This window comes from Brassica napus, unplaced genomic scaffold, assembly GCF_020379485.1.
Source record: "Brassica napus cultivar Da-Ae unplaced genomic scaffold, Da-Ae ScsIHWf_239;HRSCAF=406, whole genome shotgun sequence".
Taxonomy (NCBI): Eukaryota; Viridiplantae; Streptophyta; class Magnoliopsida; order Brassicales; family Brassicaceae; genus Brassica; species Brassica napus.
The window spans coordinates 84,082-102,515 of record NW_026015747.1 but is presented as its reverse complement, the minus strand read 5'-3'; positions in this window follow the sequence as shown (position 1 = coordinate 102,515).

Sequence of the window (18,434 nt, the reverse complement as noted above, 5' to 3'; positions counted from 1 at the left end):
GGCTGTCTGTCAGCACACACAGGACGTCCATGTGTGTCCATCAGCAAACACAGGACGTCCGTGTGTGTGCGTGTGTGTCCTTCAGCACACACAGGATGTCCGTGGCTGTCCATCAGTACACATATCAGCACGTTGGTCCTTGGATTCAGCACGCTGACCCTTCCCGTGGAATGTTCGGGTGATTTTGGCCCTCGTGGGCTGTCTGTTGAGTACATATAGGACGTCTGTGGGTGTCCGCCAGTACAAACTGGACCTCTGTGGCTGTTTGTGTGTGTCCGTGTGTGTCCGTCAGCACACACAGGACGTCCGTGGCTGTCCATCAGTACACATATCAGCACTTTTGTCCTTGGACTCAGCACCCTGGCCCTTCCCATGGACTGTTTGGGTGATTTTGTCCCACGTGGGCTGTCTGTTCAGTACACAAAGGACGTCCGTGGGTGTCCGCCAGCACACACAGGACGTCCATGGGTGTTCGTGGCTATCCGTCAGCACACACAGGACGTCCGTGGCTGTCCATCAGTACACATATCAGCACGCTGGTCCTTGGACTCAGCACGCTGCCCCTTCCCGTGGACTCTTCGGGTGATTTTGGCTCACGTGGGCTGTCTGTTCAGTACACACAGGACGTCCGTGGGTGTCCATCAGCACACACAGGACGTCCTTGGCTGTCCATCAGTACACACATGACATCTGTGGCTGTCTGCGTGTGTCTGTGTGTGTCCGTCAGCACACACATGACGTTTGTGTCTGTCCATCAGTACACATATCAGCACGTTGGTCGTTGGACTCAGCACACTGGCCCTTCCCGTGGACTGTTCGGGTGATTTTGGCCCACGTGGGCTGTCTGGTCAGTACGCACAGGACGTCCGTGGCTGTCTGTGTGTGTCCGTCTGAGTCCGTCAGCACACACAGGACGTCCGTATCTATCCATCAGTTCACATATCAGCATGTTGGTTTGTGGACTCCGCATGATGGCCCTTCCCGAGGACTGTTTGGTGATTTTGGCCCACGTGGGCTGTCTGTTCAGTAAACACAGGACGTCTGTGGGTTTCTGCCAGCACACACAGGACGTCCATGGCTGTCCGTGGCTGTCCGGCAGCACACACAGGACGTCTGTGGCTGTCCGTGTGTGTCCGTGTGTGTCTGTGGGTGTCCGCCAGCACACATGACGTTCGTGGCTGTCAGTGGTGTCTGTCAGCACACACAGGACGTCCATGTGTGTCCGTCAGCACACACAGGACGTCCATGTGTTTCCGTCAGCACACACAGGACGTCCATCAGTACATATATCAGCACGCTGGCCCTTCCCGTGGACTCCTCGGGTGATTTTGGCCCACGTGGGCTGTCTGTTCAGTACAAAAAGGTCGTACGTGGGTGTACGTCAGCACACACAGGACGTCCGTGGGTGTCCGTCAGAACACACAGGACGTCCGTGGCTGTCCGTGTCTCTCCGTGTGTGTCCGTAGGCACACACAAGACGTCTGTGGCTGTCCATCAGTACACATATCAGGACGTTGGTCCTTGGACTCAGCAGGCTAGCCCTTCCCGTGGACTGTTTGGGTGATTTTGGCCCACGTGGGCTGTCTGTTCAGTACACACAGGACGTCCGTGGTTGTCCGTCAGCACACACAAGACATCTGTGTGTGTCTGTAAGACCCGTTCCTGGTCTCTTGACCCAACTGGATACGAATGCTTACTTATTAATTTCTTTGCTTGTTTGATCCATTTTAAGTCTTTTATTTGCTAAGTCATATTCGAATATGAGGTTCATAAACAAAGGAACAGATTGCACAGCGGAATAACAATGTATAAACTTTGTATTACTTAGAAACATGAGATTCAATACACAACTTCTTAACAGTCTCATAGACAATCACTAGTTCATCCCTAGTATCATCTAACCACACGTTACACAGCCTCTCACTGACCGAGCCTTCACGGCTCCTTGGCTTGACCAGAACCATCCTTAGTTCCTGAAACCACAACCAGATAAGCATTAATCATAACCGAGAATAGAACGGATTGATTCTACAATGCTTGTCTTGGTTCCTAGAACTTAGATAAACCTCAGTCAACATAATCATAAAACGTATGAACCTACCTACCGTATCCTAACTCATTCAACCAACCACCCCTTGACTTAGAATCAGATAGATAGTCCAGAATAGATAAAAAAACACACTAACAGATCCGGATCGTCCCCAATGACCAATCCGTCTAACCGGATAGAATCTAGGTGCGACCGGCCGATGGAGTCCGGCTCGATGGCCCAACGGACTCCCTTACCTGATCCGGCCTTAGGCCTGGATCCAATCGGCCGAGTAAGCCTCAAGCCTAATCCGGAAGGCTTAGCAACCGGTCAGACCTTCCGACTCTACCTTGGCTTAGACAAACCGTGACCTTGTCTTGACAAGACAAGCCATAGGCTGATCCATAAGGATCGGTCCTAACCTGTCCCGAAAGACACCGTTTGGAACATGTACCCTTTGGCCATTTGTGCCTCTTGGACACTCGTGACTCTTGACAACTCGTGCCCTTTGGGACATTCCCAACCGTTCGTCCTAACCGCCCAGTCTTGGTGCAACCGGATCATCCCACTAACCGACCCGTGTCTAGGCTAGCGGTTTGATTATGTTCGGCCAAAGCCTAGGGACGTGTCCCTTGGACTCAACCAACACAACCTTTCGTGTTTAACCAGAGAGAAGAGAAGAGAAACGAATTGAAACAGATAAGGAGAGCCGGATGGGACTTAGGAACCGAGCAGAGCCGCGGTGCGGTCGCATGGACCGTCCGTTCGGTCTGATGGAGCCACGGCCCATCACATACCTTGTGAACCACGTCTGGGTTCTCCATGCTCTTCTCCTTGTCTTGATCTCCCATTCTTGACCGGAGTTAGTTCTCAAACGATCAGAGTCGCCGGAACACAACACCACCACAATCGGCCTTTCTCTTGGCCGGAACTCTCTCTTTCTCTCTTTCTTTCTCTCTACGGTTTCTCTGAGTATTTTACTCTGGAATTGGATAATGAAATCGACCAGAGAGCCCCCATATTTATAGAAAATGAGGGGGTAAGTCTTGCCCCATGAACAGGCATGACTTGCTAGCGAATGGGCACCATCGGCCAAGGGTTGTCCCCTTTCGGCCACTTGCATCCCTTCGCCACAAGCCCAACCCACGCCCCAAGCCTCCTGGACTTAGCCCATGGCCTTGTCCTAAGACCCAACAGCCCATGGCCTCATGGCCGGACCTCACAGCCCGCCACTGACCCGGACCCGTACCATCGGCCTAAAGCCCGGACAGTCCGTCTAGCTGAGATGAGCTGACTCTCAGCGGCCTCAGCTGAGTGAGCTAGTAGTCCAGCTAGTGGAGCTGACTTAGTAGGGACTGAGCTGGAGTGAACTGAACCTAGCTTCCTTGAGCTGGCCGAGCTACTCGTCCACTTCGTCCAGCTACCGTCTTGCTCGCCTAGCTGTCTCTTAGCTTGTATAAGGTTAAGTCTAAGTTTCCTTATGTCCTTAACCTTCTTTCTCGACCATGGAACGCTTGCCTTGATGTCCTAGGACTGGCTTGCACGTTTCCTCGAACCATGGCCGTCCCAACAATCCTACTCAGGATTGGGGGCGTGACAGTGTCCGTCAGCACACACAGGACGTCCGGGGCTGTCCATGTGTGTCCGTCAGCACACACAGGACGTCCGTGATTGTCCATCAGTACACATATCAGCACGTTGATCGTTGGACTCAGCACGCTGACCCTTTCCGTGGACTGTTTGGGTGATTTTAGCCCACATGGGCTGTCTGTTCAGTACACACAGGATATCCGTGGGTGTCCATCAGCACACACAGGACATCCGGGGCTGTCCGTGTGTGTCCATGTGTGTCCGTCAGCACACACAGGACATTCGGGGCTGTCCGTGTGTGTCTGTGTGTGTCCGTCAGCAAACACAGGACGTCCGTGGCTGTCTATCAGTACACATATCAGCACATTGGTCGTTGGACTCAGCACGCTGACCCTTTTTGTGGACTGTTTGGGTGATTTTGGCCCACGTGGGCTGTCTGGTCAGTACACACAGGATGTCCGTGGGTGTCCGCCAGCACACACATGACGTCAGTGGCTGTCCGTGTGTGTCCGTCTGTGTCCGCCAGCACACACAGGACGTCCGTGTCTGTCCATCAGTACACATATCAGCACGTTGGTTCTTGGACTCCGCATGCTGGCCCTTCCCGTGGACTGTTTGGGTGATTTTGGCCCACGTGGGCTGTCTGTTCAGTACACACAAGACGTCCGTAAGTGTCCGCCTGTCACGCCCCCAATCCTGGAAAGGATTGTCAGGACGGCCATGGTTCGAGGAAACGTACCAGCCAGTCTTAGGACATCAAGGCAAGCGTTCCATGGTCGAAAAAGAAGGTAAAGAACATAAGGAAACTTAGACTTAACCTTATATAAGCTAAGAGATAGCTAGGACGAGTAAGACGGTAACTGGACGAAGTAGACGAGTAGCTCAACCAGCTCAACGAAGCTAGGTTTAGTTCACTCCAGCTCAGTCTCTACTAAGTCAGCTCCACTAGCTGGACTACTAGCTCACTCAGCTGAGACAGCTGAGAGTCAGCTCATCTCAGCTAGATGGACTGTTCGGGCTTTAGGCCAATGGTCCGGGTCCGGGTCAGTGGCGGGCTGTGAGGTCCGGCCATGAGGCCATGGGCTGTTAGGTCTTTGGACAAGGCCGTGGGCTAAGTCCTGGAGACTTGGGGCGTGGGTTGGGCTTATGACCGACCCCAAACCCAATCAGAAAGGGCGATGGGATGCAAGTGGCCTAGAGGGCACAACCCCCTCGTTTTCTATAAATATGGGGCCTCTCCTTTTGGTTTCATTATCAAATTCCAGAGTAAAATGCTCATAGAAAAACGTATAGAGAGAGAGAGAGAGTATGAGCCAAGAGATCGGCCAGAAAAGGGCCGGTCATGGTGGTTTTGTATCTCCGGCAAGGAGAACGGTTTAGGAGAGAGGAGGCCGTGTGGTTATGAATACCCAAGGCATAGAGAAAGGTCGGGTGAAGGACTCCAAAGCCGTGGTTCAGACAGATAGGGTCAGTGGGGTAACAACCGACTCATCGGCTAAGACAATCGGACAGTCCGAACCGGTCTAGCCATGGGCGTTTGGATTGTGTCCTATTCTTCTCATTCTTTTCATCCAATTCTTCTTCTACTCCTTCTGTACATTGGCGTGGCCTTGTGGATATGTTGGGATTGGTTATAACCGTGGTTCTGGTTGAGTAATGCGGTCGCGGTCAATAACCGTCGAGTTAGGCGCGCGCATGGTCTAAACCGGCCTCAGGTGATCCAATTGGATAGGGGCGGTTCAGTTCTGTTATGAACCGTTGCAACCCTTCCCTGAACAGTCACAATGGTTCATGACTTGTGTAGGTTAAGGCGTGGTCCTTTGGCCATAGGCCGGACACACGTACAAACCAGACAGTCCGTACGGACAGTTAGGTCGAACGGTTGGAACATCTGCATGGGTGCGAGTTGCCAAGGGTCATGAGTTGCCAAGAGGCACGAGTGTCCAAAGGGTACAAGTTCCCAAAGGGTGTGAGTTCCAAACGGTGCCATTGGTTCAAGGCTTAGGCCGAACCAAGTGGACAGTCCGCGGCTGCATAGTCAAACGGATGGACGGTTAGTTTAACCGGAGTGTTGTGTCGCAAGGTCTGATTGGTTGCAAGGCAATCCGGTTTGGTCTTGGGCCTTACTCTCTTGTATGGATCCAGGCTTTGGGTCGGATCAGGTAAGAAGGTCCGTGAGCCTTTGGGCCAGACTTATAACTGGTCGATCACACCTAGATCTTAACCAGACGGTTAGACGGGACTATGGACGATCCGGCTATGGTTGGATGGCTTTAGCCGCAAAGGCTAAGTGGGATATCTTACAATAAACGTTGGGTTGGTGAGTAGGATAGGCGCCATATGCATTATGTAGGGCGTAGACCCACATGATGGCAATGGAAGGCCGGTTATATCAGTATCTGCTAAGTAGAGGATGGCTTATCAAGTCTGGTGGTCGGATCATGTTTCATGATGATGGTTCGATGGCCGAGCACTAGTATGGATAGTCACGTTGCTGGAGTAAGAGTATCGATGTGATGCTTCTAGATATCGACCTTGGTGTTGATAGCTTCGAGATTGGCTAAGAGTCATGACGAAGTGTATGGCTAGTACGATGTGTCGTAGACCATCGTAAATGCTAGATCTACATAAGTAAATGCTAGATCATACCTTTGCCACATCTACGAAGCTTTAAGCTTATCGGTCCTCTATTGACTCGAATTTCTCTTGCTTGACAGCTGGACCACGATCACTCAATGATGTTACTTAAGGCCCTTATCTTGATTCCTGCATCAAACAACTCCCCTAGGTACTTAGTCATTCAACCAACCATCCCCACAGACATAAGTAACCTTTGAGAAGTCTTTGGAAGGATAAGGGTTTGCATCTGGCCTTTCTCGGCTCATGCACACTCAAACATCCCCTTGCCATATAGATACTGAGCCTAAGTGTGATTGTTCAAGGAAGGCCGTGTAAGATCTGATCATGGTTGAGTATGGACGACCTGACCTCTGAATGATGGTTCAAGGTGTCGGAACTAATCTGATGAATGCATTGTTTGGTATGAACAAATCATATATGTTGTTTGGGTTAAGTCCCAAAGCCGGTCAGGCCAGATGATGACTCATCAGTTCCAAGTCATGTGAGGATGGTTGGTTGATTGACTTAGGATCTAATGAGATTTGTTAGTCCAGAATATGGATTGGGTACTATTGCCTATATGGCAAGGGGATGTTTGAGTGTGCATGAGCCAAGAAAGGCCAGATGCAAACCCTTATCCTTTCAAAGACTTCTCAAAGGTTACTTATGTCTGTGGGGATGGTTGGTTGAATGACTAAGTACCTAGGGGAGTTGTTTGATGCAGGAATCAAGATAAGGACCTTAACTAAGATCATTGAGTCATCGTGGTCCAGCTGTCAAGCAAGAGCAATTCGAGTCAATGGAGGACCGATGAGCTAATAAGCTTCGTAGATGTGGCAAAGGTATGATCTAGCATTTACTTATGTAGATCTAGATAGAATGGTTTAGGGGAATGGAACCTCAGAATTGTATGGCTTGGTTTGGGTTTAGGATTGACCATTAAGCTAATTGGTAGTTGAGTAAACTGACCAAGGCTAAGGTGATTCGACCAGACAAGTGTTAGATTGGTTTTAGACCAATGGTTAACTACAGAATAATCCGCTGCGTATCTGTTGATAGGATGTAGGCTATTAATGACTAGGGAAGTCTTTAGCTAAGATCTAAGTTAGCCCTCACCTTTAGGCGATATTATAAATAAAGGGCGAAAATTAAGAGGTTCGGCCAAGAAGTGGACCGAGCGACGTGAGGCATCGACCGCGGCCTAGGCGGCCGGGATCTGGTCTTACAAGTTGGTATCATAGCATGCTTGATCCTGTTTAGGACAACGCTCTAAGATTATGCGTTCCATACCGAAATTATTTCCAAAACTATGATGACTATGAAACCTTAGTTGGGGTGAGCCAAGAAACGGTTGAGGTAAGCTAGGGTATCATGCTTGTGAATGTGGGAATTCTAAGATGAACCGGCTTAGCCAAGATACATTTTCCAAGGCAAGAACCTATAAACAGAAAGGTTGGTCGATCTAGTTATTTAGAAGTAATAGACGGGTTGGAAGGGATGGAAACAATGCAAGACTTGTTTATGGATGACATGAACAAGGGAAGTAACATGGACCAGAGAGCGGCTTAGGTTGAAATAAACGTGCAGCATTCTACTGAAGTTAAGTGTTATCCCTTGATGGCCGTTCATAATAAGTAAAGCATATGCAATATTAAAATCTGACTCAAGGGAGACACTACATGACCAGTACACGAGTGGACTTCTGATCAGATGGATCAGTTAGGACTCGGTATAAGTCAAGGTAGGCTTCCATTGATCGAGTCAGTTGGAATGAATCAATTCCAATCTGAATCCGTCCAAGGAAAGAATGAGAAAACTCATGATGTTCGTTCCAATCAATGGAAGAACATGATCTTAAGTACCGTAGTATGATGGGGATTGAGGTATATTAAAATTGCTCTTGTGAATGGTATGAGCGTTCGCAAAAGTAAGACGCCTTGGAGAATGGTATGGGACGTTTTCCAAGTGTGTGGTCAAACCGAGATTTTACTCATCTAGGTATCAACTGGAAGTGGAAGTATTAAAGTTATTGGCAATGCCATGAGGGATGTTATGGGACGTTCTTTGTGGTGTGGTCATGCACTGAGATAGTTTCCACAAGTGGATTTGTGGTGTGGAAACACACGTACTTTTTGACATAGAGGCTACACATAGTTTTGTGAGTCCGGGACTGGTCGGAAAGAGTTCTCTCTGAGTTCTGGGGATGATTCAAGACTAGTGAGGGCAGCGGTGGGCAAATAATGCATTCACTAGGGCTCATGAAAAATATCCCGGTGATGATCCAGGAGAGAAATCTGCCTGTAGATCTGATCGAGAAAAATATCCACGCGCCTACAGAATCACGAGATGATCCTAGGCATGAATCTGTTTGGGAAAGTGTCGGGCCACTCTTGATTGCCACAAAGTTCGTGTGCAATTGGAGACTGGACCTCACCCGATCCAGTACCAAAGTCTGAGTCCGGCTCTAACGAAAGTAGGGGTGTCAGCAGTCCAAGTGAATCGGATGCTTAGACAGGTTTGTGAAGTATTTTTTTACCACAACTACCACTATGGAGCACAGCAATTCTGTTGATCTGTCTGGGATGTCGTTGGTATCGAGATCCATTGTCTGAGTCCGGCATTAAGGAATGTAGTGGTGCAAGCATTCCTTGTGGATCGGATGCTTAGACGGGATTGTGAAGTATTTATTTGACCACAATTACCACTATGGAGCGCGGCAAATTCTGTTGATCTGAAAGATCTGTTTGAGGACCCGTTGGTGTCCGAGTTCCCAGATGTGTTCCGTTCGCTACAGAGTGTCCCCTCTGGTAGGTCGGACCATTTATGATTGAACTGGAACCAGGGACAGAATCACTGTCCTAGAGTCCGTTTATGTCGGTTCCGGCCGAAATGGCAGAGCCAAAGTTGACCACGTCCGAGAGAGGACCATGGTCGGAGTACAACCAAGTCGGAGTTTGACCTAAGGTTGAGAATGATCAAGTCTAGTAAAGGACGAGGATCAGGCCACGACCTATTTGGAGATGGACCTTTGGTCGGGGTGAAACGGTCAAGTCTGTGAGTGGACCAGGACCAGAGTACGATCGAGTCCAAGAAAGGACCAGGATCGAATTATGACAAAGTCCAGTGAAGGACTGAAGTCAAGTCTGAGGCGTTTTTAGTCTGGAGGGACTAAGATCGCAATGTGGCCAAGCCTGAAAAGGTTGTCGCCGGTTAAGGGGATGATCCAGTATGTTGTGGCTGAGGTCATGAACCTTATTGTCCATGAAGGACAAAAGAACCATAACAATCTGTTAGGACTCGTTGTAGGACGAGCAGCCTAAAGATTGGAACAAGTTCGTGAGGACTTGACTGGTACATCGAGTGGTGTGGGGATTGGTCAAATCTACTAAGGCTCGAGTATGCAGCATGTTCCTAAGGACTGATTATGATCTAGTCTTGGACTATGATCAGAGAAAGAATAAAATCTGAAGAAGATGCTATTCAAAGGAAAGACATAGACTTGTTGGATACTAGGACCGCAACCTGGAGAGTTCGGCCAGTGACACAAGGAATGTCTTTGGATGGATTTTCAAGTATCACTTGAATGGGTGCTTGATGGACCCTCGACTGTGGTCGAAGTAGACAAGTAAGGGTGCCATCAGCAAAACCAGAACGGACCACTTGATAGGATTTTTGTGGTTAAATCCTTATCAAGTGGGGGAGACTTGTACAACGATGGTCAAAGGAATTTGATCATCGAAGTGGTCAATTGGTGGTTTTGAATCAAGCTTGTTCTATTCTCTGATCAAGACTAGAATAAGTTCGGTTGGAATATTTTGTCTTGGGACAAGGTATAATCATCACCGGATTCGAGGACTAATCAGTTACAAGTGGGGGAGACTTGTCACGCCCCCAATCCTGGAAAGGATTGTCAGGACGGCCATGGTTCGAGGAAACGTACCAGCCAGTCTTATGACATCAAGGCAAGCGTTCCATGGTCGAAAAAGAAGGTTAAGAACATAAGGAAACTTAGACTTAACCTTATATAAGCCAAGAGACAGCTAGGACGAGTAAGACGGTAACTGGACGAAGTAGACGAGTAGCTCGACCAGCTCAACGAAGCTAGGTTTAGTTCACTCCAGCTCAGTCCCTACTAAGTCAGCTCCACTAGCTGGACTACTAGCTCACTCAGCTGAGACAGCTGAGAGTCAGCTCATCTCAGCTAGACGGACTGTTCGGGCTTTAGGCCGAAGGTCCGGGTCCGGGTCAGTGGCGGGCTGTGAGGTCCGGCCATGAGGCCATGGGCTGTTGGGTCTTTGGACAAGGCCGTGGGCTAAGTCCAGGAGGCTTGGGGCGTGGGTTGGGCTTATGACCGACCCCAAACCCAATCAGAAAGGGTGATGGGATACAAGTGGCCTAGAGGGCACAACCCTTGGCCGATGGTGCCTGTTCGCTAGCAAGTCGTTCCTGTTCGTGGGGAAAGACTTACCCCCTCGTTTTCTATAAATATGGGGCCTCTCCTGTGGGTTACATTATCCAATTCCAGAGTAAAATGCTCATAGAAAAACGTAGAGAGAGAGAGAGAGTACCGGCCAAGAGATCGGCCGGAAAAGGGCCGGTCGTGGTGGTTTTGTATCTCCGGGAAGGAGAACGGTTTAGGAGAGAGGAGGCCGTGCGGTTATGAATACCCAAGGCATAGAGAAAGGTTTGGAGAAGGACTCCAAAGCCGTGGTTCAGTCAGATAGGGTCAGTGGGGTATCCTTCGACTCATCGGCTAAGACAATCGGACAGTCCGAACCGGTCTAGCCAAGGGCGTTTGGATTGTGTCCTTCTGTACATTAGCGTGGCCTTGTGGATATGTTGGGATTGGTTATAACCGTGGTTCTGGTTGAGTAATGCGGTCGCGGTCCATAACCGTCGAGTTAGGCGCGCGCATGGTCTAAACCGGCCTCAGGTGATCCGATTGGATAGGGGCGGTTCTGTTCTGTTCTGAAGGGGTTGCAACCCTTCCCTGAACAGTCACAATGGTTCATGACTTGTGTAGGTTAAGGCGTGGTCCTTTGGCCATAGGCCGGACACACGTACAGACCAGACAGTCCATACGGACAGTTAGGTCGAATGGTTGGAACATCTGAATGGGTGCGAGTTGCCAAGGGTCATGAGTTGCCAAGAGGCACGAGTTTCCAAAGGGTACTAGTTCCCAAAGGGTTTGAGTTCCAAACGGTGCCATTGGATCAAGGCTTAGGCCGAACCAAGTGGACAGTCCGCGGCTGCATAGTCAAACGGATGGACGGTTAGTTTAACCGCAGTGTTGTGTCGCAAGGTCTGATTGGTTGCAAGGCAATCCGGTTTGGTCTTGGGCCTTACTCTCTGGTATGGATCCAGGCTTTGGGTCGGATCAGGTAAGAAGGTCCGTGAGCCTTTGGGCCAGACTTATAACTGGTCGATCGCACCTAGATCTTAACCAGACGGTTAGACGGGACTATGGACGATCCGGCTATGGTTGGATGGCTTTAGCCGCGAAGGCTAAGTGGGATATTTTACAATAAACCTTGGGTTGGTGAGTAGGATAGGCGCCATATGCATTATGTAGGGCGTAGACCCACATGATGGCAATGGAAGGCCAGTTATATCAGTACCTGCTAAGTAGACGATGGCTTATGAAGTCTGGTAGTCGTATCATGTTTCATGATGATGGTTCGATGGCCGAGCACTAGTATGGATAGTCACGTTGCTGGAGTAAGAGTATTGATGTGATGCTTCTAGATATCAACCATGGTGTTGATAGCTTCGAGATTGGCTAAGAGTCATGACGAAGTGTATGGCTAGTACTATGTGTCGTAGACCATAGATACTGAGCCTAAGTGTGATTTATGAAGGAAGTGTGTGTGTCCGTCTGTGTTCGTCAGCACACACAGGACGTCGGTGGCTGTCCATAAGTACACATATCAGCACACTGGCCCTTCCCGTGGACTGTTTGGGTCATTTTAGCCCACGTGGGCGGTCTGTTCAGTACACACAGGACGTCCGTGGGTGTCCGCCAGCACACACATGACGTTTGAGGCTGTCCGTGGCTGTCTGTCAGCACACACATGACATCTATGGTTATCCGTGTGTGTCTGTGGGTGTCCGCCAGCATACACAGGATGTTCGTGGCTGTCTGTCAGCACACACAGGACGTTCGTGTGTGTCCGTCAGCACACACAAGACGTCCGTGTGTGTGCGTGTGTGTCCATCAGCACACACATGATGTTTGTGGCTGTCCATCAGTACACATATCAGCACGCTGGCCCTTCCTGTGGACTGTTCGGGTGATTTTGACCCACGTGGGAAGTCTGTTAAGTACACAAAGGACGTTCGTGGGTGTCCGTCAGCACACACAGGACGTCTGTGGGTGTCCGTCAGCACACACAGGATGTTTGTGGCTGTCCGTGTGTGTCCGTCAGCACACACAGGACGTCCGTGGCTGTCCATCAGTACACATATCAGCACGTTGGTCCTTGGACTCAGCACGCTGACCCTTCCCGTGGACTGTTCGGGTGATTTTGGCCCACGTGGGCTGTCTGTTCAGTAAACACAGGACGTCCGTGGGTGTACGTCCGCACACACATTACGTCCGTGTGTGTCCGTCAGCACACACAAGACGTCCGTAGCTGTCCATCAGTACACATATCAGCACGTTGGTCCTTGGACTCAGCACCCTGGCCCTTCCCGTGGACTGTTTGGGTGATTTTGTCCCACGTGGGCTGTCTGTTCAGTAAACACAGGACGTCTTTGGGTGTCCGCCAGAACACACATGACGTCCATAGCTGTCCGTCAGCACACACAGGACGTCAGTGGATGTCCTTGTGTGTCTGTGTGTGTCCGTCAGCACACACATGACGTCCGTGTGTTCGGCTCCATGTATTGATCTGTGGACCGCAATCTATCACACAGGACATCCGTGGCTGTCCATCATCACACACAGGACGTCCGTGTGTGTCCGTGGGTGTCTGCCAGCACACACAGGACGTCTGTGGCTGTCCGTCATGACACATAGGACATCCGTGATTGTCTGTGTGTGTCCGTGTGTGTCCGTCAGCACACACATGACGTCCGTGGGTGTCCGTCAGCACACACATGACGTCTGTGTGTCTCCGTCAGCACACACAGGACGTCCGTGGCTGTCCATGTGTGTCCGTGTGTGTCCGTCAGCACACACAGGACGTCCGTGGCTGTCCATCAGTACACATATCAGCACGTTGGTCCTTGGACTCAGCACCCTGGCCCTTCCCGTGGACTGTTTGGGATATTTTGTCCCACGTGGGCTGTCTGTTCAGTACACATAGGACGTCCGTGGGTGTCCGCCTGCACACACAGGACGTCCGTGGCTGTCTGTGGCTATCCGTCAGCACACACAGGTCATCAGTAGCTGTCCGTGTGTGTCCGTCAGCACACACAGGACGTTCGTGGCTGTCCATCAGTACACATATCAGCACATTGGTCCTTGGACTCAGCACGCTGACCCTTCCTGTGGACTGATCAGGTGATTTTGGCCCACGTGGGCTGTCTGTTCATTACACACAGGACGTCCGTGGGTGTCCGTCAGCACACACATGACGTCCGTGTGTGTCCGTCAGCACACAGGATGTCTGTGGCTGTCCATGTGTGTCCGTGTGTATCCGTCAGCACACACAGGACGTCCGTGGCTGTCCATCAGTACACATATCAGCACGTTGGTCCTTGGACTCAACACGCTGACCCTCCCCGTGGACTGTTCGGGTGATTTTGGCCCGCGTGGGCTGTCTGTTCAGTACACACAGGACGTCTGTGGGTGTCCGTCAGCACACACAGGACGTCTGTGGCTGTTTGTGTGTGTCCGTCTGTGTCCTTCAGCACACACAGGACGTCTGTGGCTGTCCATCAGTACACATATCAGCACGTTGGTCCTTGGACTCAGCACGCTTGTCCTTCCCATGAACTGTTTGGGTGATTTTGGCCCAGGTGGGCTGTGTGTTCAGTACACACAGGACGTCCGTGGGTGTCCGCCAGCACACACAGGACGTCCGTGGCTGTCTGTGGCTGTCCGTCAGCACACACAGGACGTGTGTGGCTGTCAGTGTGTGTCCTTCAGCACACACAGGACGTCTGTGGGTGTCTGTCAGCACACACAGGACGTCCCTGTGTGTCCGTCAGCACACACAGGACGTCAGTGGCTGTCTGTGTGTGTCCATGTGTGTCCGTCAGCACACACAGGAAGTCCGTGGCTGTCCAAGGTCTGTTTGGGTCTGTCTGTTCAGTACACACAGGACGCCCGTGGGTGTCCGCCAGCACACACAGGACGTCCGTGGCTGTCTATCAGAACACACAGGATGACCGTGCTGTCCGTGTGTGTCCGTGTGTGTCCGTCAGCACACACAGAACGTCCGTGGGTGTCCATCAACACACACAGGACGTCCTGTTTGTCCGTCAGCACACACAGGACGTTCGTGGCGGTCTGTGTGTCCGTGTGTGTCCGTCAGCACCCACAGGACGTCCGTGGCTATCCATCAGTACACATATCAGCACTATGGTCCTTGGACTAAACACGCTGGCCCTTCCCGTGGACTGTTTGGGTCTGTCTGTTCAGTACACACAGGACGTCCGTGGGTGTCCGCCAGCACACACAGGACATCCGTGGCTGTCCATGTGTGTCCGTGTGTGTCCGTCAGCACACACAGGACGTCCATGGGTGTCCATCAGCACACACAGGACGTCCCTGTGTGTCCGTCAGCACACACAGGACGTCCGTGGCAGTCTGTGTGTCCGTGTGTGTCCGTCAGCACACACAGGACGTCTGTGGCTGTCCATCAGTACACATATCAGCACGTTGGTCTTTGGACTCAGCACGCTGGCCCTTCCCGTGGACTGTTTGGGTGATTTTGGCCCACGTGGTCTGTCTGTTCAGTACATACAGGACGGCCGTGGGTGTCCGCCTGCACACACAGGACGTCCGTGGCTGTCTGTGTGTGTTCGTGTGTGTCCGTCAGCACACACAGGATGTCTGTGGCTGTCCATTAGTAAACATATCAGCGCGCTTGTCATGTCCTCGATCCTAGATAAGGTCGCCCGGACGGGCCATGGTGCGGGGAGACGCACCAGTCAGGTCATTAGACCTTGAGACAAGCGTATCATGGTCCTGAATGAAGGTTAAGGGCATCAGTCAGCTGAGACTTAACCAGGATACGATGGAAACAAGGGTAAAGGAGTTCAGTGAGTGTTTAGGCAGCTGGACGAGTGTTGGTTTGAGTTCAATCAGCTCGGTTCAGCTGGTATTCAGTTCACCATGATCTGTTCAGCTCACAGGAGCTGGTGGACTAGCTCACTCAGCTGGGAACAGCTGGAGGTCAGCTCAATCCGGTGAACGGTGCGTTCTGGTTCGGATCAGTGTGGACGAGTCCGGGACGGTTACTGGGCGAGCCGATGGTCCGGGTGCAGGACGGTTCGACCAAATTGGTCTTAGGCTTGGGACAGGGAGTGGGCAAGCTTCCAGAGTGTAAGCTGAGGCTAAGTGATCGATTTGTCAAAGGAAGAAAAGGGGAGAAACTGCCAATGGGCGGTTATGGGACGGTTATGGGACGGTTTTGGGAAGAAGGGATGTGATTTTTGGTAACTGTTCGCCCAGGCGGTTGGGGACAGTTTAAGTCGTCCTCTCTCTCTCATTTCTGCCATTCTGGTCGATTTTTACTCACTTTCACACAGAGAGAAACACAGAGAAAATTCAAGAGAGAAAGAGAGACACAAACCTTGGATTGGCCGATTTGATCCAAGAGATTGTTCTTGAGTGTTCCTGGTGTGTTTGGGCGTTTGATCAAGAAGATGGATTTGAGGCAGAAAGACAAGGATGGCAAAGGAGAAAGACAAGGAAGTCGCCCCTGGAGACCGAACTCCTAAGGTGAGAGGTGTGGCCAAGAGTAACCGGACAAGGCCGCGGATGATGGCCGTGTGAGTCTGGCCGGTTTGGATCGATTGGCCACTCCTTACTCTGACTTCTTCTACTCTGTTTTCTTCATATATATTGTACTATGGATTGTTTTATGATATTACAGGGAAGGATCTATCGATCTTAAGGCCTTGGCCTGATCAAATTCCCATGAAAGCCCCTTGTTCTTGTGTGGGCTGTTCATGGCCGAGATCACTATGATCTGAGCCGGTTCTTTTGAATCTGATTATGAGAATATTTTTCTTCTGAATTGTCATGATTTATCATGAATTTTATTTGGTATTTGGATCTCTTTTTAAAGGGGTCAGATTTGACATTTTTGATGATTGTTCTTGACTAGATTGGATCCGACCATGCAATGTGAACTGATTCTTGTTTTGTAATCTAACCTTGTGATTGTGTGTTTGTTTGTGTTGGATCCAGGACCAGAAATGGACCGTGGTAAGGGAAAAGCACCATGAGGACCGCGGCCATGGGAAGATGTGTGGTGATTGGGTTGATTCTGAAAATTGTGTAATTATTGTAGCCTATTGTGCAACTTGTGAACTTATGCGATTCTAGTGTGTGATCTATTTATTAGGATGATGAATGATGTATGAACCTTGGTTATTATCTATGAAATATCTATTTGCCCTAGTCGATGTTGGATTGTTTAAGTGTGAATGTTGGAACCTCAAAACTCTGAAAAAGACTTAGAATTATTTAACACTTGAACTTGAATATGTAAATGAAACTGGTTGCATTGTTTGGTGAGGCCGCGGTCTGGTTGGATTGAGGAATCCAGGATCGGGTCTTACAAGTTGGTATCAGAGCATTCTTGATTCTAGGATTTGTTGGGTTATTGGTTCACCACACACTTGGCCGTTTGGACTCATGGTGAGATAGTTGGGTTCTAAGTAATCTTTTGTACTGATTAACTTAGGAGTGATTGAGGTTTGTGTGTTCAGTTGTGGACTAACCTTTTTTTGTGTTTGTAACTCCTAAGGGTACAAGAAGGTATAAATCTCGGAAAGGAAAGGAGGCAACTGGAGCGTCTGGAGCAGTGGGGCAGGATGGTGCTGAACAGACCGGAGTGTTACCAGCTGGAACCATTCCAACCACAGTGCTACCGGCTCTGGTGGAGCAGGTGGACAATGCAACCGGACTTCCAGTGGGTCCAACTCTTCCTACTGAGGTTAATGAAACTAATGTGGACGAGCAGCAAGAGCAAGTCCATGGAGACGATACTGGGTCGTCCAACGTTGGTGCTGGGAGTGGCCAGAATGTTGATGCAAACAATGTTCGGGTCACTGGTGCCGAGGAGGTCATTGAGCCGACCATAAGGGGCTTGGTGGAGGCTATGCAGATCATGGGGGCTCAGATAGCCTCCTTGACACAGGCGTTCACACCATTGGTGAACTCGTCCGTGGGACAGGCTAATCCCCCGGTTCGGGTTGCTGCTGGAGTGGCTGATGTTGGTGCTGGCCGTGTGGCTGAGGTGATTGAGATAGACCCACCGGTCAGGCCAGTGCATGGTATGGACTACCTGAAGGTGCTGGAGCATATCTCCAAGTTGGGAACCAAACACTTTGCTGGAAGTGTTGATCCTATGGAGGCGGACGAGTGGAGAACCAGGTTGGTTCGAAACTTCAAGTCCACACGATGTCCTGAGGATTACCAGAAGGACATAGCAGTACACTTCCTGGAGGGAGATGCACATAATTGGTGGTTAGCTTTGGACAAGCGTACCAATGGTACCATTGAGCACTTTGCTGACTTTGAGGTTGAGTTCAACCATAAGTACTTTCCTGCTGAGGCGTGGGATCGTTTGGAGTCCAAGTTCCTGGACTTGACTCAGGGACGGAGGACTGTTCGTGAGTATGAAGAAGAGTTCAACCGACTCAGGAGGTATGTGGGAAGAGAACTGGAGGATGAGAAGGTTCAAGTCCGAAGGTTCATCCGAGGCCTAAGGGTGGAACTTCGAACCTACTGTTCTGTTTGTAAGTTCCACACGGTTTCTGAGTTGGTTGAGAGGATGGCCTTGCTGGAGACCAACCTCACCGAGGAGGGTAAGCAGAAGCTGAAGAGTGTGGTGGTATCCTCGGGTCAGAGTGGTGACAAGAAGAGGAAGAGGGACTCGACCGAGGAGGGTAAAACCTCAAGTGGTAGGTCAGAGTGCCCTAAGTGTGGTCGATACCACGGTGGAGAGTGCTGGAAGGCCATGGGTGCCTGTACTCGATGTGGTAAGATGGATCACTCAGCCAAGGATTGTCCAAG